Raw genomic sequence first — 23574 nt, forward strand, 5'->3', positions numbered from 1 at the left:
CCCATCACCTCCTTTTGTCTCCTCCTTGCTGCCAATCTGCTGTACTTGTTCCTCATATGTGGATTGGCCCCCTCTACTCTCCTGAGTGCTACACGGAACAGCCTGCACATCCAGTCACTCAGACAGTATTCCCAGTCTCTCCCAACACAGCTCACTCCTACTCCCCAAATTGCGGAGTAAAGAACTGTTGTCCCAGGGCAGGCATTTGGCCTAGCTGTTAACACACATGTAGCCCACATAAGGGTGCCTGGCCTTGTGCCCTACCTCTAGCTCCTGGTACCAGCTTCCTGCTAACGCAGACCTTGGGAGGTAGTGCGTGATGGCTCAAGTACTTGGGTCTCTGCTACCCACATGGAAGACCTGGATTGAGTTCCTGGCTCCTAGCTTTGACCCTTGGTCCAGCCACAGCCCTTGTAGCTATTTGAGGAGTGAACTGGTAGATGGGAGCTTTCTCTCTCCTTTCTTCTCTCTCTCTCCCTCCCTCCATCTCTCTTCTACCTTTCCCTCTCAAATAACAGACACCCACTCTTAGGTCTTTCTTTTTCTCTCTCTCCTTCTCTGCCCCCTCCCTCCCTCTGTGAAGACAACAACTTAGACCCCATTCTTAGATCACTCAACCATGACCACAAGGTCTGGAGCTAGAGATTTTAGGAAAGGAAGAGCTCACTGAGCTGACAAAAAGTCTTCGTGGTACAAAGAAATTAGAAATTGAAAAGATAAATATACATACATAGATAATATGTGTGAAATCACCTAGCATTCTGCCTGGGACATAGAAATGATCAATATTGGGGCTGGCACTGTGGTGTAGCTGGTAAGGCCGCTGCCTACAGCATCAGCATGCTCTATGGGTGCTGGTTCAAGTCCCGGCTGCTCCTCTTCTGATCTAGCTCCCTGCAAATGTGTCTGAGAAAGCAAAAGAACACAAAGTCCTTGGGCCCCTGCACCCACGTGGGAGACCCAGAAGAGACTCCTGGCTCCTGGCTTCAGATTAGCTGAGCTCCGGCCATTGAGGCGATTTGGGGAGTGATTCAGAGGATAGAAGATCTTACTCCCTCTGTCTCTCTCTGTCTGTAACTCTGCCTTTCAAATAAATACATTTCTTTTAAGAGAGAGAGAGAGAGAGAGAGAGAGAGGAAGGGAGGAAGGCAGGAAGGGAGGAAGGGAGGAAGGAATTCTCATTACTGTTATTGATATTGCTGTTGACAGTGTTTCTGTTGCCCACAGTCACAGTGCCAGGAAGAGAGGAGGCAGAGTTTGAAACTAGGACTCCAGATGCTCAAGATCTTTCTCCAAAGGCCCAGGGCTCTCTGGAGGCAGCACTGCGCCTAGGCTATTCCACATGGTAGGAGGAGACTTTAGAAAGCTTGTAGAAAATGGAATTAAAAGATAAGTTCATTTGGGTACGCAACGTTTGAAATCCAAGCATATTATCCACGAACTTTTTGAAAACTCCTGCATTGCTGGCATCTAGTCAGGAAGAAGGCTCTTTAATTTCTTTTAACTAAGCTAAAAATCATCTCCACTGCTTCTAGAACCCCAGTAACATGGCGGAGGAAAACAGGGCATGGGGAAAGCAAGGAAAAACTAGAGGTACTCTCCCCTCCAGCCCAGTGGGGGCGCCTCCTGCCTGTGTGCCTCAGGAGAGGGAGTCTCCCTCCTTCCCGTGCCCCTCATCCCCCACACAGCTCCCTTCCCTTCTGCTGGCTCTGCCACTTGGAGTCAAAGGAGAGGCTGTGAGCCGGCCCAGTCCCCGTGCTCTGAGCAGCAGGGGCAGCACAGCACACACCGCACTGAGGGCCTGAGCAGGGCAAGCTGGTGTCTGGAACTTTTCAGAGCCAGTGCCAGCTCAGTGTGTGGCAAACACAAAGCCCTCACAGCCCACCAGGACTTGGCAGGTTTAGTATTCCCTGTGTCTAAGGACCGAACTTACATGTGAGTGGAAGCAATTTTAATTTCTATGGTAATCAAGAGCTTTAACTCCAGTTCTGTTTACAGGCTAAACTTAGGAGCTCTCTCCCTTTGCCCCAGGCTCATCACTGATATGCAGATTTACAAGGGATTGGCAGTGACTCAAGAGAACCCTACATGAGAAGGAATTCCAGCTAGAAGATGAAAAGAACTTCATGATTAAAGGGGCCAAGAGATACTGAGACAGAGAAGTGACTGAAAAGGCCTTAAAGGCCTATTGAAAATAAGCCAGGTGGAGTAAAATTCACCTGTTGGAAACTCAGAAATTCTTGCATCAGAATTGCAAGCAGGGCAAGCACCCCCAGTAAACCTCCTGGTGGCTGTGCCCCTGCTTTCCCTAATCTATGGTTCACAGACTGCCGTGTGCACTGCAACCTCAGGGCACCTGTCACAACTTTGCAGACCTAGTCCTGCTCGCCACTTAGAAACAAGCAAGTTTCTACCTTTTGGCTGAAATATATACACTGGTTCAATATTTGAAGGGCAAATTCATTATCTGCCTGGCACTGGATGATAGCTTCCAGCGTGGTGGAAAGATTAATATATTTACATAAAGAGAGCCTCCAGCCCACTCCGCACTCTGCAAGGCTCTCCACTACACTATTGTAGAATACTAGGTTTAAGGGGGAACTTTCTAGAAAATAATCCCCATTTCATGGAGGCCAGCATTCAAATGAGCATAACAAAAAAGCTGGAATAAAGTTATTTTCTGGGTCCTCACATTCCTCCAAGAAAGTTTAGTCCATTAAAAAAAATCAAGAGATTTTCAAATTGTTCTCCAGAGTGAAGGTATCTGGAGTAGAAGAATCCTAACCAAAATAGTCATTTGCTCAGTACGTAACTTCTGTATTAAAAATAGTCAGAATGGTATTTCTGGAAGGTAATTGGATCAAATTACAAGGTTCACTTGTCCCAAAGAGATATCCAGCCATTTGGTTGCTATGTTCATGCTATTCAACTGATTCATGAATTGCAACAAGGCTGTGTTTGTCCCTGACAACTTGAGGGCTGACAATTGCCTTGTAACTTGGGAATTTTTAAAAAATTCCCTTTGGGGAAACAAACACAGAAAGACTGAGACTGAGAAGCGGCCCAGAGCATAAAGTAGCACAGCCATCTCAGCAGAAGGGGTAAGGCATAAAAATGGAGACCCATGGATTCCACACGGGGCAGCTGACCTGAGCTGCGGTTCTTCAAAACCTCCAAGGAGCCCCATCACTGCAGGGCTGTTCAGTTTCCTCCTCTCAAATGGAAAATGGAATCCTCTGTACTTGACCTCCATACTCCCCAGGATCCTGCTTTTCCTGGGTGAGAGATGTGGCGGAACAGGACAACATAGCCTCAGTGGTGACGACAGGAAGAATGGGCAGCTGTCCTGACAGCCGTACCTCACTTCCACTGAGATGACCAGGGGCCTGCAGAATCAGGTGGAGACCAAGCAGGTGTGTGAATCCAGGGAGACGTCAGGGCCTGGAGAGGAATCCCTACTTCAGCTGGAGCACTGGCCATTAAATATGGAGCAGAAAGTTATTGAATTGGAGCAGGAAGGAAGGGAAGCAGGAAGAGGAAGAATAAAGAGAGTAGACAGGCTGGTTGTCTCTCCTGGCTTCCAAAGGAGACCCGAGAAGGAAGATGGCCAAGAGAAAGGAGGAGATAAGGCACCCCTGCACTTCATTCATCCACTGATTCATTCAACAAACCTGAGCACCTACTATGTGCCAATCGCTGTTCTAAGCACTTGGAAGACATCCATGAACATCATAGACAAAGATTCTGCCCTGTGGAGATTTTGTGCTGCAGAGGATAGACAATAAATAAGAACACAAATAAATCACCCAGCTCTATTGTGTATGAGATGAGGATAGCAGTTATTGAAAGAAAAAAAAAATAAGGCAAGGAACAGTAATACAGAGTTCTAGGATGTAGATGAAGTCAAATTTAAATAGAGGAGAGGAGATGGTGGCCATTAGTAAAGATCTGAAGTTATGGAGGCTGTCAGCCCTGCAGATATTTTGAGGAAGGAAGTAGCAAGCAGGACAAATAGTCAGGCTCATGCTCCAGTTCAGATTGCCAAAGTTCCCCACCCTAACAAACTGTACCTTCATCTAATAACGGCCACAATATCTCCCATGCCACATGCTCTCCTTATAATGTGTCTTTGACATTCAAGGGGAAGAGTCACTGTTCCCTAACCTTTAATCTAGACAGATTTTAGAGTACAGCAAAAGTGATCCTGCATAACCTGTGAAGCTAAGCCATAAAATGAAGGAAACCTACTACCTGGTTCTCATGGAAACGTCTCTCTTGGAATCAACTTCCCACTTGCTGATAGCCCAGCTGAGGTCCCAATTGACAGACATCACCAACCGGTAGACAGGGAAGTAAACAAGCTCCCAGAAGATTCCAATCCCCAGTCACCAAGTTACTCCCAGCTGAAATCTCAGAACAAGACATCCTCACTGTGCCCTTTCCAAATTGCTGGCCCATGGAATCTAAAGGCAAAATAAGATGGTGTTCTCTGCCTCTAAGTTCAAGTGGTTTGATATGCAGTCACACAACAAGACATGACTGGAGCATTCATAGTAAAGTGAAGAGCCCCATCCCAGTTAATAACATCACGTTACCTTGACTGCATGTTCCTTATGTGCACATACCTTCTGTGGGCACCTCACTGGGAGGAGAGGTGGTTAGGCTAAGGTAAGATCAATGTGTTTTTATGTCCCTTGACCTTATCTGCCTAACAGTCTCAATATTACCCCTAACAGAGATCAGCAAAAAAGAACAAAAAGCCCAAAAAACAAATCTGAATAAAAGTTAAAGGAAGCATCAAAAATCAGCAAGGCTGGTTGGTGCCATGGCTCACTTGGTTAATCCTCCACCTGTGGCATCGGCATCCCATATGGGCACCGGGTTCTAGTCCCAGTTGCTCCTCTTCCAGTCCAGCTCTCTGCTGTAGCCCGGGAAGGCAGTGGAGGATGGCCCAAGTGCTTGGGTCCCTGCACCCTTGTGGGAGACTAGGAGGAGGCACCTGGCTCCTGGCTTCAGATCAGTGCAGCGCCAGCCATGGCAGCCATTTGGGGAGTGAACCAATGGAAGAAGACCTTTCTCTCCGTCTCTCTCTCTTTCTCTCTTTTTCTCTCTCTCTCTCTCTCTCACTGTCTATAACTCTACTTGGCAAATAAGTTAAAAAATAATAATTTAAAAAAATGAGCAAGAAGGGAAGAAATATTTAAAAATTGACACTGGAATAATTGATTAACTATGTAGAAAATGAATTTAGACCCTACACTTAAAGAAATTCAATATGAATGAAAAATGTAGCATAGAAAAATAATGAAAAAGAAGAAAATGTGGATAAAATATGGATAACAATATATTTTATTTCTTTTAGGAAAAGGCTTTACAAAGTTGAAAGCAAAGGAAAATATTGACAGATAGGACTGCATGCCAAAAATCACAAGCAATATTAAAAGACAATGAACTAGGAATAATATTCTCAACAAAGATTATAAGCAATGAGCAAATATCAAAAAACAAACATATAAAACAAAAGCACAAAGATTTCCAATTTATTAATGAACAAAGGACACAACAAAAAAATTCAAAATGAGAAAATCCAAATAGCAAATATCAACCTGATGAGTTACCAAAGAATTTCAAATTAAAATAATAATGAAGTAATAGTGATCTGCATCTGTAATAATGGTAAAATGATAATAATAGTGTATTTTGAGTTGAATAGTATCATGTTTCTGGTGGAAGTATACATTCCAAAAACATTTGAGGTAAGCTGACACTATAATATAATAACAAAACAAAAGAAAAAACTTGAAAATAATTTAGGCTAAATTTCCATCATTAGGGGAAAAGTTAAGCAAATTATGATATATCTGTTTTAGAAAATATTATGTATGTATTAAAAGCATGTTTACAAAGAGTTTCTAATGATGTGGAAAATGTAATCAAATTTTAAGTAAATAAAAATATGCAAATATATGTATATTTCTACAAGAGAAAAAGCTAGGAAGATGCATCTCGAACTAACAGTGCTAGTTATCTCTATAGATTGGCAGTGAATTTCTTTATCTATTTTATACATTTATGGCTTGCTCAGTTTTCTCAGAAATAAATCAGGGCAAGATTGATGGAGATTTGGGTCCAGATTTCCCTAGAGCAGGGGTGAGGTGTTTCACGCTATGCTGAAGAGCAATTGTCATTGCCCCAGGAAGTCATCAGCAGGATCAAAGGGCAATCCAGCTAACCACCACAGGAAGAAGTGAACCAATGTGAGAATCTGGGGCTGTTTCAGACTCAGGCCTTACTCTGTGGATGGATGTGTTTTATGCTACTTTTTGAGTGCCTTGTAGGAACAGAGTGGCCTGGTTGGTCAGCACCAGGAGTAAACTCCATTGGCTTTTAGGAAAGTTGATGAAAGCCAAGTGTTGAGATAGGATACCCACCTGCAAAGGGGAGAGTCCCAGTGAGAATAAGCCTATGACCAGCCACCAGTGAGGGTATCCTCTGGCCCAGCAGAAGTTTATATTTAAACGAATCCAGCTCCTCTGGGTTATTTTCAACAGCATTGATATACCTGTGCAGGTATTCTGTACTAATCAGACCATTATATACAAATGCAACTATCCTGCACTGACTCCTTGAATCCCACCAGATGGAATATCCTAGACATGGCTTATGGGATCAGCAACTACATTCCCTATGAGTCTGCCACTCTTGCCCCCGCCCCAGTCACCAATAAGATATGAATTCAAGGCTGGACATTATCTGAGCATGTAGCAGTGGGAGCGCATACCCATTAGACAAGCAATATGAAAGGAAGGCCTAGAATCCAGGAACAACTAAACCTCTGGTTGTAGAATCAACTCTCAGCTACAAGGAGCCCACAAAACATATAATGGCCTGAAGATTTGCTTAAATCAAAGCTGATGAACAGTGATTGCTACCAATATCACAGGGGTCATGGAAGGATGGATGTCCCTCCTGCCCCAAAGACCTTACATATCAGCCACTGCCCTTGTTGCACAAAGGAGAATAACTGAAGTCCAGAAAGGGGAAAGTTACTTGTCCAAGGTCACACAGCTAGTTCGCAGCATATTCTAGACCAGTTCTGATAAAAAGTCTGTTATTTGCTTTAAAGAAGTAGCCACACATTAAGAAAGATGATAGTACCTGCCTCATGGGTGGATCAAGAGGTAGATCAAGAGGTGGATCTTCTAACATGTCCCCACTGGCCAAATAAACCATGTAGGCCTTTGTGCTCCAAGTCCATGGCTGATAAGGTCTCACTGCATGCTGCACACAATGACAACCTACCTACCTTTCATTCTGTTTAAGTACTGGATGCTGTTAGAAAAGAGACCCCAGAATCTTTGAACAGCAACAGGACATTGTCCAAATGGATCTGCATCCCTCAGTCAGGAGAAATGAGAACACTATAAATCTGAGAGATTTAAGAACAGAGCTAGGGGTGCTGGAGCTGTGGTATAGCAGGTAGAGTCACTGCCAGCAGTACTGGCGCCCCATATGGGCACCAATTCGGGTCCTGGCTGCTCCTCTTCCAATCCAGCTTTCTGCTGTGGCCTGGGAAAGCAGTGGAAGATGGCCCAAGTCCTTTGGCTCATGTACCCACATGGGAGATCCAGAAGAGGCTCCTGGCTCCTAGCTTCAGATCAGCTCAGCTCAGGCCATTGCAGCCATTTGGGGAGTGAGCCAGCTGATGAAACACCTCTCTGCCTCTGCCTCTGCCTCTCTGTGGCTCTGTTTTTCAAATAAATAAATAAATATTTTTTTTAAAAAAAGAATAGAGCTGGGTAGGGAAGGCTGACAGTGAGTGTGATATTAAGGACATTCTGCAATCTTTTCATGTCTCATTTTCCCTATTTAATGAGAAGATAAGACAAGTAGACCAAACATTATCACCAACATCTCTTATAACTCATACATGTTTCTTTAAATTTTTTCTTCCTCATCTCTCCTGTAGATTCTGTCAAAAGCAACTCTTCTCATTTTCAAGTTGGCTGGAACATTTGTCAGTCAAATTGTAAGCAGTTTAAGAGATGCACAGTATTTCTTCATGGCAGAGTCCCAGAGAATTCTCAAGAGCTTCTTTGGAAGTGGCTGAGACTGGGTTAGCTCCTCAGCTTACTGTGACCACATCCATACTCCCTCCAAGAATCAAGGGCACTAGTGGTGACCATCCTGGCTATGGCTCTTGCTTTTGACTGATGTTTCATCAAAGTGACAGCTCAGTGCTACGGGCTCCCATTTCAAATAGGCAGGAAATCCAAGTATCATTTCTCATGGTTAATGATAAAAAGCTCTGAATCTGAAGGCTGGATTTCAGATGTGTGTTCTCTACAATACTCCCAAATGTCATATCCAAAGCCAGTTTGGCCTCTGTAGGGGGTGGAAGGAAGGCTGTATGCTAGGATACAGAGGGCTCATGAAGGCAGATCAGCACCTGCCAAGAGAGCAACAGAAGCGGAGGCAGGGCCAGAATCGTGCCATTTGGCTGTTACAAGCCCTGGAACAGGAACCCTAGCAATGGTGATGGGAGGACAGGAATAAGGACTGTGCTTAAGGATTTGCTCCAGGTCAGGGACAGGAAGTGTCAGGACAACTAAAGTCAATGGAGCCAAAGAAGATGCTGGAAATCTGCTCAGAGGTAGAATTCAGAAGGTGCCTACAGTTACATTCCAGAAAGCAAGTCAACGAAGTGCCTTAACGGAAGCCAAACAGGAAGAAGCAGATGCTCTATAATGGTCTCTTCCTGGGCAAAGCAGGGGTACAAGGAGCTGAAGTCATCTTCCCTGGGCTCCTGTGACATGGAAAATTCACAGAACGCTCTTTGTTTCCTCATTGTCAAAGGTAGTAGTGTTAACTGAGAGATGAGGACCACCTTTTAATCACCTCTACTCTCTGTCCTAAAGTCTTTTTGGGCCCTTTCAACATCCCCTTACAAAGTGATGGCCCTTGGACAATAAGGCAGGTTCCTGGTGCATCATGGGAACCTGGTTTGTAGTGGAAGCAGTTTCTTTCAGTGTGACCCAAATTTAGCAATGGAAGAAATACTGGCTTCACAAAGGGCATTCTTATAAGGACCTTCCAATCCTAAGTAAAAATGTCTCCACCATCAAAGCATCCATTAACTGTTGACCAAATCTAGCAAAGCAAAGGAACATATTTACTGATCCTCTCGTCTCATTGGCTAGGGACTTATGCACTCAGAAACACAGTTGGCACGATTGCTTTTGTGACTTCAAAGGACTGCAAGATCATTTCCCTCTCTGTGGTCTCCTTCACTGGTCCCCACCTCATCCCTACTTCCCAGGACCACACAACACTTGACAACTGTCAACTTAAGCTCTATACAAAAAAACAAAAAATAAAAACGAGAAAACAAAAAACCGCTCTGTTCATGTGACAAAGGTTGACATACTTGACATAAACCTCAGCAATGACAAGCTGAACCCAAAGGGGCTAAGTGGAATATCAGATACATCAGATCAGACATTTTCCTCCCTCTTGAGAGGGACTCAGAAACCAATGTGAAAATGCAGACATTTTTAGCAAGGGTCACGGCTGAAGTCCTTATATTAGACAGTATGCCATGGACAGTAGCACTGGTCAAAATGTTAAATTTTGTTATGTATATTTTACTACAATAAAACAAATTTTTAAATAACCATAGCAACATAATATCTCACCAAAGATCAATTGAATCAAAATTTCTTGGGCACGGCCCATGTATTTTTCCTACTCCTGACTCCCCACTCAGTCTTTGGTCAGCTCATTGTTGCCTTTCCTTGTACGTAAACGAATAAGCAGAGCTGGAAATGAGCAACGAGCAGCTCAGGAACCCAAGTCAGCCTCTTGATCACATCCCAGAGCTACAGCGCTGGATGCAGTGACCGTTTTAATTTTTATTAGTATAAACAGAATAGGCTTCATGTATTTCATAACCATAGTTCTAAGAAAATGACCATGCTTTCTTTCCCCTCCTCAATTCCCCATTCCTTTTTTTTTCTTTAATTTTTGCAAAGACATAATTTTAATCCACTCTATAATCACAGGCTTAATTCACCACTAAGCATAATATTCAACAAGTAGACCACAGTCCCACAGAAGTATAAACAATGGCTAAAAGCAACAATCTTATCACAAGATGTCCATTTCATTTCTATATATTTTTTGTATTCTGTATTAACTGCCACATAGCAAAGAAAAGATGTTATCTTTGTCTTTTTGAGACTGGCTTATTCACTAAGCATAATGGTTTCCAGCTGCATCCATTCTGTTGGAAAAGACAGAATTTCATCCTTTTTCAGGGCTGTGTAGTATTCCATAGTGCATATGGTTGCAGTGATTTTATTTTCCTTCCATCAAGAGGTAGAGCCCAGTTCACCTCCGTCCAGTTATGGACCAGACTGGACAGGTTCCCAGGGAACAGAGTGAAGCATCGCTGTTGCGGGCTTGTTCTAATCATCTTGGGTCGCTCACACTGTGGGGAGCAAACTGCCAGGTTGTGAGGATCAGGATTGGCACCAGTTCCTGAACCTGCTGCTGATCCAGGTGGACATGTCAGCAGCCCTGTGGAGAGACCCCTGTGGTTAGGAACTGGGCCTTCTGCCAAGAGCCATGTGAGGCAGCCATCTTACAAGGGGATCCCCAGCCTCCCCAGCCCTGGCCCAGCTTGGAGATGACTGCAGCCCTAGCTGGCAGCTTGACGGAGACCTGAAGCCCCCAGCTGGGCCAGTCCTGGATTCTGAACCCTTAAAAATTAAGTGAGATAATTAGTGTGTTGGTTCAACATGCTGCTAAATTGGGGGATAACTGATACACAACAAAGCCCGTATCCAGACACAGGGGTTAAACCAGATTGTCTGAACTGAAAAGGCCAAAATAAACAGAGATTACATCCAAGGATAGTGCATGGTGAAAGTGCTCTGCTTGTGACAGCATGGGGAGCTATGGGTGCACGAGGGCAGCAGGGACAGGAGGCACCTACCCTAATCTGAAGGCACAGAGGGAAGAGTCAAAAAGCCTTCGCAGAGTGAGCATCTCTCAATTGAGACCCCAACAACTGAGTATAAGAACCTGGATGATGTAGAAGAGCAAGGCCGCTCCAGGCAGACTGGATTTCACAGTCTCTGAAGAACTGCTGTGAGTGCAGTGTGTGAGCAGGAGGGGGCAGCATATGTGCTTGCAGAGGTCAGATCAGGGAGGGCCTTGAAGGCCACCCAGAAGCACTTGAACTCCAGCTCACTGGCCAGGGGAGTCTCAGAGGCGTGGGGAGTTGGAGAACTGGTGAGAATGGGCAGACCTAGAGGCAGGAGGGCAGTAAGAATTTGCTGCCTCATCCAGGCAAGCCACAAGCAGAACCAAGCCAAGTGGGGATAGAATGAATGCAAAGAAGGATACAGGTTGAAGAAAATAAAGAATATTTTGGGGTGAGGCAAAAGAACTGAGGCTGATATGCAGGTTCCTACTGTGGGAGACCAGGCTGGGATGAGGCTCAGCAGGAAGCTGCCAAGTGAAGCCACACACCTTGAATGCTGCCCTGCCCAGCATCCTGGCTGAGTAGGCTTCCAAACCTGCAGGCTCACTAGATGGTGGAAATCACAGCCTCAGAGGTCATCTGGCGAACCATTCACTCCCTACCAGCAGCCCAGGCTAGGTATTGGCATCCTGCAGCCTTGGCTCCTGGCCTGTGATGCTCTGTCCAACACAGGAGCCACAAGGTGTGGCCCTTCATTCATCAGGATGTGGCTGCTGGGAGCTGCTCTTCTCCCAAGACCACTTACTCGTCACCCTTCACACCAGCCGGACTCGGTCTAGCCAGGCTTCTCAGAAGGCGTCAAGGAGAACTTAGCCCAGGAGAACTTTTAGCTTGGCTTTAAGCACTCCCAAACACAGACCTGGCCCTCCGCAGCCTTGTCTGCTCATCACGTCCATCCTGCTCTGGACTTTGGCTTGCCAGGCAGTGTGTGCTTGTTGAAATCACGTTCTTCTGCCTAGCCTGCCCTTGTCCCAGGTTAGAGGGTGGTGGGCCTGCCCCCCTACTACAGTCTGTAAGGGTCATTCTCCCACCCACCCCAACTAGGGAGACAAGCTCAGTAGAACATTGTTTGGCAAGAATAACTTTTCTGCTATTGTACAGAATAAAAAGCTCTCTTTTTCATTTTGTTGAATTGAAGGATCAATCAAGTACACAGCTTTTTATTTACCAAGAAACCACCTGTTTACCATTTGTAAAGGGATTTGATTGCCTCCAAGACATATTAGCTTTGAGTCACAGTGTTCTATACACCAAGGAAAAGCAAACAGATGCAAATATCAGAGACAAGACACGAAAAGAAAGCTATGGGCCTTTAGGAAATTAGTTATCTGGGAGGTTGAGTGAAAGCACTGGGAGGTGTTATAAACCAATCCTTGTGTTAAGTGCACTGGACTAGTAACTGTATCTATTAACTCCCCATATTCCTGCAGTTTCCGTATTTACAAATTGGGAGACTGATGTTCAGCAGTCATGTGACTTGCCTTACTGTCAGAAGCTGGTAAACTGTCAGCCCCAGATTTAATCTTGCACCTAAGTTTTGTGTTCTCTGATCATCATTCATTTGTAGGCAAATATGCTGACCTGTCTTGCTGGAACATGTTCTAGTCAATTTTACCCAGAATAGATTGGTCTGGTTCACTTACTGGGGGTCTAGGACTTTCCAGTCTACTCTGCAAAATGAATGAGCAGTCAACCACTATGATGAAGGAACTCCTTTTCATGGGGTGAGAGAGCAAGGGGAATCCAAAAACAAGGAGTATGGCCAGCACAGTGGCAGTAAGTACAGTAAGTGTTGGGATTCGTGGATTGAGAGACCTTACTGTTGGCAGATGTATGGGGTACACGGTTACCAGGTCTAAGGAAAATGACACCAGGCGACAACACTGGCCAGGAACCCAGAGTGGAGAAGGCAGGGGTTGTTGAAAGGCCAGGGTAAAAGCTGCACAGAAACAAAGCATCAACCAGCCAGGAGAGGCCAGGTGGGAGGCCAGGCAGCAAGGAGGCTGGAAACAGGACAAGTGCACGGGGCATCGTGCTGAGAGCCTGAGATGCCCCCAGGGAAGGCAATTCCACCCAGTGTCGGTTGTTCCAGAGCCACACAGCCTTCACATTCAGTGAGCTAAGGAATTCAGCTCTCACCCACATGGGACTTAAGGGCTACTGTCCAACATAACCTGGGCCTGCATGGCAGCACCGGAACACACAGACCTGAGCCAGAGGACAGAGCCTTCCTCTATTCAGTTCTCCTGGGTCCTGAGAGAATCAGGCCTGGAGAACTTCCAGCCTTCAGATACAGCAGCTTAAAATACTCTGATTTTTAAACCAGAGCTTCTCCAAGTGCTGGTTACTGACGAGGTAAGGAGTATGCACCTGAGCACACAGCAACACACTGCTTCCTCCTTCAGGAAGGCCTTGCACTAAAATAAATGTCAATAGAACTAAGCTGGGAATTGAGTGGTGGAGCTGATTTGTATCTGTTGCAAAATTCTTATCTCATCAGTGCCCCTCAATGACTATCTGAATGTGGAACTGGGTTTAAAATAGCATAAGCAAACAGTTTGTACTCCTTCGACGCAAAGCTGAGAAGCTGATGCTTCAGGGCTGGGTTGCTGGATTCCCGCTTACCCGCATCCTAAAGCACAACTTGCCTTGTTTCTTATGTCAACTTCTTCTCCAGAGCAGGGGAACTTGGTCATGTTAGATCCAGTGTTACCAGGCATGGACCTCAAGGACCACCATGACAAAGCAGAGAAGGAGTGCACTGTCATCTATCTGACTGCAAGCAGTGGCACCTGCAAACCAGCACCCCCTTCCTTGTGTGGCCCCTTTGTAAATCCCAAAACACCCTCATCTAGCAGTCCTCCTTGAGACATGGACGTCTGCTATGCTCTCATCGGTCAACAGGTTAAATGCTCTCTGTCCTTCACCCCCAAAGCCTTGTCTTCTTTATTTTGATTAGCCCTGGGGACAGGGACTGGGCTTTCAGTAACAGACAGACAACCTGTTTCTCACTATACCGCTCCCGCTCCTTGTTCTAATGCCCTCCCTCTTCCAAACCAAATCTGCAGTTCCACTCCAATTTCACTCACGTCTCCAGGGGACCTGATAACTTGGGAAAGCCGGGCCTTGAGGAGTCATCTCCCAGACAACGGCCCATTCAGCTTGACTCAGCGCATAGGGTGGCTTATTCTATCCTTTTGCACCCCAAAACAACAGAACGACTGCTCCCTGGACACGAAAGGGCATGATCACTTATGATTCAGAAGAAGAAGGAGGACTGCAGGCCCAAAATTTTTTTTAGGGAAAAACTTCACTCCTCTATGGTAAGAAGCAACCAGTGATTTTCCTGGAAATACGGTAACTAACAAGGCAGAAACGTCACAGGCGGATCACGGAAGCGGGATGAATCACCAGTCACAGTCACCTGACGCTGAGCTGCCTCTTCATCACCTGGGATGATTGTCTCTGACTGCCCATGTCCCATGGCAGATTTAAAGCACATCCAAGAAACCCTGCCTTACAGATTTCTTTTTGCATCTGTTGAAGGCTCCTGTTTTGTCAAAAAAGGAGTTGGGGAAATGCCACCTCTTCTGCCAACCCATCCTTGGAGAGATGTCTGGCTCTTCAGTGACAAGGCCATGCCGTCATCTTTCAGGGAAAATCCCCTGGCTGCCCTGGGACAAACCTGCCCCTGTCCAGTCTGCTCTCTGCCTTTTTAGCTGCTCAGGTTCTATCTTGGCTGGGTCTGTGCTCATTTCCGAATGAGCTGCGATGTAGGAGGAGCCAGTTGGTGCCCCAGGGATGAGGGTGGTGATGATCTGACCTCAGGAGAAAGTAAGAGTTTGGGCTTTGCAAAGCGCCTCCTCCACACCACTGACTTGCGAGTAACTGGGGGCAGTGGTTCTCAAACACTAGGGGTCGTGAATCCTGCTGAAAAGCAGATGAAGCCCATGGGCCCTTAGCTGTGGAGCAATGCAAAATTTCACTGGCTTGGCAGCTCTTCCTCACCCCAAGACCTATCTATCTAGGCCCTTATGTTATAGGTCTCTGGGTATTTACGGACTTTCAGTACTCAAATAACAGCCTAAATGGGCTTATTAGAAGAGCCCATGCAAAAAGTTAAAAAAAAAAAAAAAAAAAAAAGAAGGGCCCATGCCTGGGAGGGAAAAGAGTTGGGTTTGAATTCTCCCAATGTCCAGTTACTGGGATGTAGGAAAGACACATTGCCTGGAGTGCCCACACCTTTAGGGTGGTGAGCTGCTCCTTCCAAGTATCCTAAAGTTTCCAGTGGGGGCAACTGTGAGGCTATAGCCATGGGTAAGAAGGAGGCTGGGATAAAATGTTTTATGGTCATTTCCTCCCTCCTCCCCTTCAATGAGAGCAGTGATTCTCAAAACGCTTGAGAGGTCATGGATTAGAAGATCTAAAGTACATGGCCGGCGCCATGGCTTAACAGGCTAATCCTCCGCCTTGCGGTGCCGGCACACCGGGTTCTAGTTCCAGTTGGGGTGCCGGATTCTATCCCGGTTGCCCCTCTTTCAGGCCAGCTCTCTGCTATGGCCCGGGAAGGCAGTGGAGGATGGCCCAAGTGCTTGGGCCCTGCACCCGCATGGGAGACCAGGAGAAGCACCTGGCTCCTGGCTTCGGATCAGCGAGATGCGCCAGCTGCAGCGGCCATTGGAGGGTGAACCAACGGCAAAAAGGAAGACCTTTCTCTCTGTCTCTCTCTCTCACTATCCACTCTGCCTGTCAAAAAAAAAAAAAGAAGAAGAAGAAGAAGATCTAAAGTTCCTTCCACTGTGAACTTCCTAGTATTCTAGATCAGAGAGATGAACCAAGGACTGATGGCTCAGTTAGGGGCCTCACTGTGATACACATGCCAGGGCTCTCGCCTCTACCCCTCCAGAATGTTGGTGCACCTTCAGCCTTGCAGCCTCAGGGATGACTGACTCATGCCAGATGCACCTGCAAATTGTGTGGAACCACGCAAGGAAGAACGCCCTTGCTGGCAGGGGGGAGTGCAGGCTGCTTAGCACTCACTTCCATTCCTCCAGGTCCAAGGGACTGAGCCTTGCAAAGTTCCAGGGCACCCTGTGAATGCAGAGGGAAACAGCAGGCTGCTCCCGACCCATTCAGTGTCGAGCTGTGTTACTGGTATTGTTCTGCTAACTTGCTAAATAGCTATAATTAAACCCAGGCTATTATCATTAATTATGATCTTTCCTCTTCTGATTGGCAGGTTGCTGCTTTCACCAAATTTCAAAGAGGAGCATTTCTGTGCCTTACAAGAAGCAAGGAAAATGGACAGGGTGAATTGGTCTGACTTTGGAGCAAAGGGCACGGTGGCATTGTTGGGCATGGCAAACTTTTGTGTCCCTGGGGCGGGCTCCCCCATTAGTTCATCCAGACACAACAGGCTGCTGGCTGTCTCCCTGCCTTCTCCAGGAGCTGATAGACTCTTTACAAAGGAACTGGATGGGACTGGGAGAGTAGATGAGATTCTCTAGGCAAGGATGGGGTGAATGTCCTACCCAACTGTTCAAGGCTCTGCTGAGATGCCACCTCCTCCATGAAATTCTAAAGTCCTCACCCTCCTCCAAGTCAACATAAATCATGCTCTCACTGCATTTCCATATTCTTCCACTTTCCCTACTCTTGAATCTCAGAATCACTATCATTTCTACTCAGAATGTCAGAATCTACTCTTGAATCTCAGAACTACTGTAAGTTCTACTCCCATCAGATTGGAGAGGAAAAACAATTGCATGGCGCCTCCTCCAGCAAGCCAGCAGAGTGCTCAGACTGGGGAATGCCCTCTCTCACTGCACCTTCCTTTGCTGATCCTCAGCTCTTCTGCAGCTTGGTAAGACCCACACCACACCAAATTCATCTACCTGCAAACAGGAATTCCATTAGAAGTCATCTAAACAAACCTCATCAGTTCTAAGTTTGCCAAGAAATGGAAAAGGTTGAGAAGGGTTAGGTGTCCCTTCCAAACAAATGTTGGTTTGATGCAGAACAATTTCCAGAACCATGGCTGTCAGACAGGAAAGTATCAAAATCAAGAGAATAAAGGGAGACATGAATAAACCAAGTGACAAACTGAAATATGTCATTTTTTAAAAAATAGAAAAAGGGACCAGCATTGTGGTACAGCTGCTTAAGCTGCCATTTGCAATGCTTGCATCCCATATCAGAGTGACACTTTTAGTTGTGGCTGCTCTGCTTTCAGTCCAGCTCCCTGCTAACGCACCTGGGAAATCAGCAGAGAATGGGCCAAGTGCTTCAGTTCCTGCCACCCACATGGAATATTCGGGTAGAGTTTTGGGCTCATGGCTCCAATCTGGACCAGACCCAACTCTTGCAGCATTTTGGGGGAGTGAACCAGTGATAGAAGATCTCTGTTTCTCTCTGCCTCTCCACTCATCCACTCTCTGTCACTCTGCCTTTCAAATAAATAGATAAAATTGAACAAATAGAAAAAATATTGTATTAATAAAACACAATATCTCAACATAAACTATTACATTGGTTTAGCTGAAACTTCATTTACTTGTAAAAACTAGACAGTACCAAGGAGGCTTCACTTCACGTTCAGAACAGACATGAGAAGTCAGAGGGTCTGTAACATTTACCCAATATTACATCTGCCAGATAAAATCCCAGACATCCAGTTTAATCTGAATTTCAGATAAACAATGAGTAATATTTTAGGACAGGTACATCTCAACTATTGTAAACAAGGGATATGTGTGTCTGAAATTCAAACTTAACTGAGTATTTTGTATTTTTATCTGCTAAACCTGGCAACTCTACCTAATATTCAACATTTTTTCTTGATTATCAGTGAAAAAGAGACTAATTTTTTAGTAAAGATTTATTTATTTGAAAGTCAGAGTTACACACAGAGAGAAGGAGAGGCAGAGAAAGAGAGGTCTTCCATCTGCTGGTTCACTCCCCAATTGGCCACAACAGCTGGAGCTGCGCCGATCCGAAGCCAGGAGCCAGGAGCTTCTTCCGGGTCTCCCACGCGGAGGCAGGGGCCCAAGGACTTGGGCCATCTTCCACTGCTTTCCCAGCCCATAGCAGAGAGCTGGATTGGAAGTGGAGCAGCCGGGTCTCAAACCGGCATTCATATGGGATGCCAGTGCTTCAGGCCAGGGCTTTTAACCCACTGTGCCACAGTGGCAGCCCCCCAAGACTAATGTTGATCTAGATGGGAAATTTTTTCAGAAGGAAAGAAGAGAGTAAAACAAGGTGGGGGCAGGGGGAAGAGAGAGAGAAGGAGAGAAAGAGGAGAAGGAAAGGAGGGAGGGAGGGAGAGAGGGAAGGAGAGAGAGAGGGAGGGCGGGAGGGGAAAGGAAAGCATTGAGGAATCTCTCCCCTGCCCAGAGGGGGAAGTCTGCAAGATGCCTGCCCACCAAAGAAGCCTGGGTTAACTGTGGCTACTGAGGTCTGCCTAGCACCCCACAGCTGGTCTTTTCCTTACTCTAAGTCTTTAAGAATCCCCTGCCTGAATTCTCAACCTCATCTCTGTCCAACAATCTCCTTCAAAGCCAATGGCACCAGCCATGTCGCTTCCTCTCCTGAGGGAAGAGAAGAGTGCGCCAAGCTGACAGTACCTTATCTGGTACTTCTCTAGAAAACCTTCCCTAACTGCTCACAAGCCCCATTCTCTGGCTCCTCTCCATGACACCCACCAGTGTATGACGATGAGTTCCTGGGAGTGGATATCATGCCTTGGCTACCACGGCAGCCCCACCCCCCTAACAGTTTTTAGCAACACACCAGGCTGATAGTGTTGCTCAACAGAAGATATTGAATTGAAAGACGTTTCTCTCCCAGGAGATAAACACACAAGAGCTGAGTAATTCAGACTCAAGAGAGTAAAGTCTAGGCTCAGACCCACTCATTCCTTGAAGAGTAAATGGAAATCGTTCTCTTAGCTTAGTTAATTATATTCAAGCCTGTTGCCTAAGAACAATCCATCACATATGTGCAGTACCTTGGTCCTACAACTCTTTACATCCTGTATCAGAGATAAGATACAAAAAAAGGGAACTCAACACTCAGGCCAATGGCACCAGCCATGTCGCTTCCTCTGCTGAGGGAAGAGAAGAGTGCCCCAAGCTGACAGTACCTTGTCTGGTCTGAGGGCAACTGCATCTTAGCCCTGTGCTATCAGAACCTGAAGAAAAGAGGCATTCAAGTCAAACAGAACTATAACTTCCAGATGGTTCTCTTTGGACAAGTTATATAACCCCTTTTGGCCTCAGTTCCATCATTAACAACATAGGAATAATTATAACTCACTCAAAGTGTTGTTAGGAATATTAGCTGATAAAACACAGCATAGTACTTGGCTCAACACTTGGCAGAGTAGACACATAGTGGATATCAATTCTCAAATTCTTATTGGGAGGTTTCTACAGTTTACATCATCAAAACGAGAACAGAAAGACTCAAAGAGGAACATTCCCACTTAAAATAGGAACATTTTGATCCACATGAGCACTCTGACTACTCTGTGGACACTTCTTTCAATGCTTTCCCAGGTGATTTATTATTGTCATTTTAACTGGTGCTTTTCATGTTTTTATTGAGCATACAGTTCACCTAGTATCTGTTCCAGGTATCTTGCTGCCTGACAAACTATGCCCAACATTTAGAGGCTTAAAACAATAACCAGGGGCAGGCATTTGGCCTACCAGTTAGGATGCCCATGATCCACATCAGAGCACCTGGGTCTGATACCAGCTCTTGACTCCAGCTCCCTGCCAATGTATACCCTGGGAGGCAGCAATGACATCTCAAGTAATTATGTCACTGCCACCCAAGTGGGAGATCTGGATTGAGTTCTTGGCTCTTGGCTTTGATCCCAGCTGTTGAAGGCATTTGGGGAATGAATCAGCAGAAGGGAGCCATGTCTCTGTCTATCTTCTCTCTATTCCTCAAATAAATTAATGTAAAACATTTTTAAGTCATTGATTATATCTCATGAATACTGTGTTCCCAAAATTCAGGCAAGGCTTGCCTAGGTTATTCTTCTGTTCAAAGTGGCTTCACTCATATGCCTTGCAATTTGGTAAGGATGCCTAGGAGCCTGGGCTACAAAAAAAAAAAAAAAAAAAGCTGGGACAGCTGAACAAAGTACACGGTTATCTCAGGGTGCTCAGACGTCTCACACAGGGGCTGGCTTCCACCAGAGTAAGCATCTCAGGAAAAAGCTGCACAACGTTTTCTATAATATTCTTATAAGGGCCACTTCTGCCATACTCTGTTGCTCAAAACAGTCCAAAACCTGCCCAGATTGAAGGGGAAAGAGCCATAGAGCCCATTATCTCCCAATGAGGAATGTCAAAGAATCTGGACTCATTTTTTGCAACTCTGGGAATCTTGCCAGAGTACAGATTTTGGTTCAGTAGGGCTGGGGTGAGGTCTGAAATTCTGCATTTTTCACCAATCCTCAAGAGCAGCCAATAATGCCACTCTGTAGATTACACTTTGAGTAGGAAGAATTTCGACAACCCATCATGTTGCATCTTCCATTGCACTGAAATCCTATCTATTTCTGTCTCACTGTTGCTGTTGTTTCATTCTCTGATATCTTCATTTAATTTAAAACTCAGCCAGCCCATCTTTTCTCATGCTTACTGGAAGGATTGCTATGTTCAAAGACCTTAATTTGAAAAGAAGGAAACATCCCTGTGTTTAGATTTCACAAAGGAACCTGGAATGGCTGAAGGGGAAACCTTTGGTAAGTGAGAATGTCAGGTCAGGTGATCATAAAACCTTTTGGGTCCCTTTTTCCCCACCATTCACTTTTAGGAGAGAGTGAATCCAAAGAGAGGATTGCAAGCAGAAGACTGACTGGCAGTTTATGACTTCTGTGGGACTCAGACAACATCTGTGACTCATCCAGTTGCTATCCAGTAAATACGGATGGCCTGTATGCCTCAAGCATCCAGTAAATATGGATGTTGAGGTCCTGCAGTGTCATTCAATTATCCAATGGGCATGGCTGTTCCTATGTGCAGCCTAGTGACACTGAGCACATGAACAATCAGTTACTTTTTCTTTAAAAAAGGAAACTATGTATTAAACCAATGATCAATATTAACACGTTTTACTAGCATTTACTTGTTTATTTTTTTTTTTAAATACACCATTGAAAGCAGGATTGGAAGAAATATAAACCTCTAGATACACTCTGAAGATGTCTAGATTAATTCTCAATGATTATAAATTACCATCTCCCTAGGATCTGTTTTCTTTAAAAAGGTTTCTCCTTTTGATTTCACCCAAACAAGAGCAGGTTTAACCCCTGTACAGAGCTTTCAGGGGCTCTGCCAATCTGGCTCCTGAACCAACTTTAGAACTCAGTGATACAGGGGCATCTGTGGCTTGGAACTACATGCTACAATTTGCCTGAAAAAAATCATAAATCAGATTAGCTCTGGAGAACACTAATTTCACAGAGTGCAAATTTGAGATATGCCTGTGAGTTCCTATTTATTTCCCAAAAAGGACTTCCTCTTACTTTACCTTTTGTGTCTTTCACTCCTTCATTCAAAACACACTTGAAGGGCTGGCATTGTGGCGTAGCGGGTAAAGCCACCACCTGTAATGCCGGTGTCCCCTATAGGTACCACTTTAAGTCCTGGCTGTTCCACTTCTGATCTAGCTCCCTGCTAATATGCCTGGGGAAGTAGTGGAGGATGGCCTGTGTCCTTGGGTCCCTGCTACCCACATGGGAGACCTGGAAGAAGCTCCTGGCTTTGGCCTGGCCCAGACCCATTGGGGCCATTTGGGGAGTGAACCAGGGAATGGAAGAGTCTCTCTCTCTCTCTCTCTCTCTCTCTCTCTCTCTCTCTCTCTCCTCTCTAACTCTTAAAAAAAAAAATAAATTGTTTAAAAAAAGGAAAAAAAAAAAAACACTTGAAGTCCGGCACCGCAGCTCAATAGGCTAATCCTCTGCCTGCAGCACCGGCACACCGGGTTCTAGTCCCGGTCGGAGCACCAGATTCTGTCCCAGTCGCTCCTCTTCCTGTCCAGCTCTCTGCTGTGGCCCGGGAGGGCAGTGGAGGATGGCACAAGTGCTTGGGCCCTGCACCCACATGGGAGACCAGGAGAAGCACCCGGCTCCTGGCTTCGGATCAGTGTGGTGCGCCGGCCGCAGTGCGCTGGCCGCGGCGGCCATTGAGGGGTGAACCAACAGAAAAAGGAAGACCTTTCTCTCTGTCTCTCTCTCTCACTGTCCACTCTGCCTGTCAAAAAAAAAAAAAAAAAGACACCTGAAGGGGCAAGCACATACTGGTTAAGATGCTGCTGGGGATGCCCAGACCCATATTAGAGTACCTGGGTTTGAGTCCTGGCTCTGTTCCCCATTCTAGTTTCCTGCTTATGTGCACCCTGATGGCTCAAGTGGCTAGTTCCCTGCCACCCCAACACGAGACTTAGATTGAGCTCCTAGCTCTCAGCCATTTAGGGAGTGAACCAGCATACAGGGGCTATCTTTTTGTCTGTCTCTCCCACTCTCTGCCTCGCAAATACATAAAGAATTTTAAGAATTAAAAAGAAAATCACTTGAAAACACTACCAAGTTTTGTGTCAATTTCTAAGATAGTTTCATCACAATCAGAAAAATGTTATAAATACACCAGTTCCTTTTGATTCCAGGGAACTCACTGCAGGTATAAAGGTGGGATTTGTGAGTTGTTTGTGTCAGAACATCCTGTCAAGTGACATCCTAAGGGAGCCCCAATGAATCAACCAGTGAAAGTGAATGAAAAGCTGGAGCATCTGCATCTCCAACACAGCCTGAAAATGACTGGGTAGGAGTCCATTTGAACCCCAAAGTGACTTTAACAGAACTCTGCTTGGAAAGCCTCCTCCTGAAAAGTTACAGCTTTTTGAGAAAGAATGAAGGAGATGGTAAGTGGTAGCAGTAGCGGTAGAGGTAGAAGGAGGGAGGGAGAGAGAGAGAGAGAGAGAGAGAGAGAGAGAGAGAGAGATGGAGAGAGATAGAGAAAGAGGGAGGTGTAGAGAAAGGGACTGGGGAAAAGGAAGTGGGGAGGGAGAGAGAAAGAGAGAGAGAGAGAACGTATGAATGACAACAGGCAAGTAGACAGTTGGAGGAGGTAGATAAGGACCCTCAAACAAAGGTGGGCTCAGGTACCTCTAGTCTTAATGACCAAGCTGTGATTTCACCTCTTTGTGACCCAGCTTGTTAAAGGAAAAGAATAACAATCAGCTATTATGAAAGTAATCTCATAAAACAAGATAACAAGATGCTTTACAAATGTCTCAGAGATGTGCTTCAAAAAGTGTGCACGAGTATATCCAGAGGTTTCCAGTCCCCTAGACTGGTATTTCTATGCCATTCACGCATTCACTTGGCCATGGAGCATCTGACAGCAGGTGACAGACAGATTCTCCCCTCCTTGGACCAGGCACTCAGAGACAACAGACCCCTTGCCCTGTGTCTTGGCTGCTTTATGTACTCTGGTTGAACTGTAGGTCACAAC

At 45.6% G+C, this 23574-nt stretch overlaps 1 protein-coding gene across 1 annotated transcript in view; it reads right to left on the reverse strand.

Annotated features, from left to right (window-relative positions):
* The window catches only part of ALK (ALK receptor tyrosine kinase), a 761992-nt gene that overhangs the window by 704054 nt on the left and 34364 nt on the right, over positions 1-23574 (reverse strand). The window lies entirely within an intron of this gene.

Source organism: Lepus europaeus, chromosome 13 (genome assembly GCF_033115175.1).
Source record: "Lepus europaeus isolate LE1 chromosome 13, mLepTim1.pri, whole genome shotgun sequence".
NCBI lineage: Eukaryota > Metazoa > Chordata > Mammalia > Lagomorpha > Leporidae > Lepus > Lepus europaeus.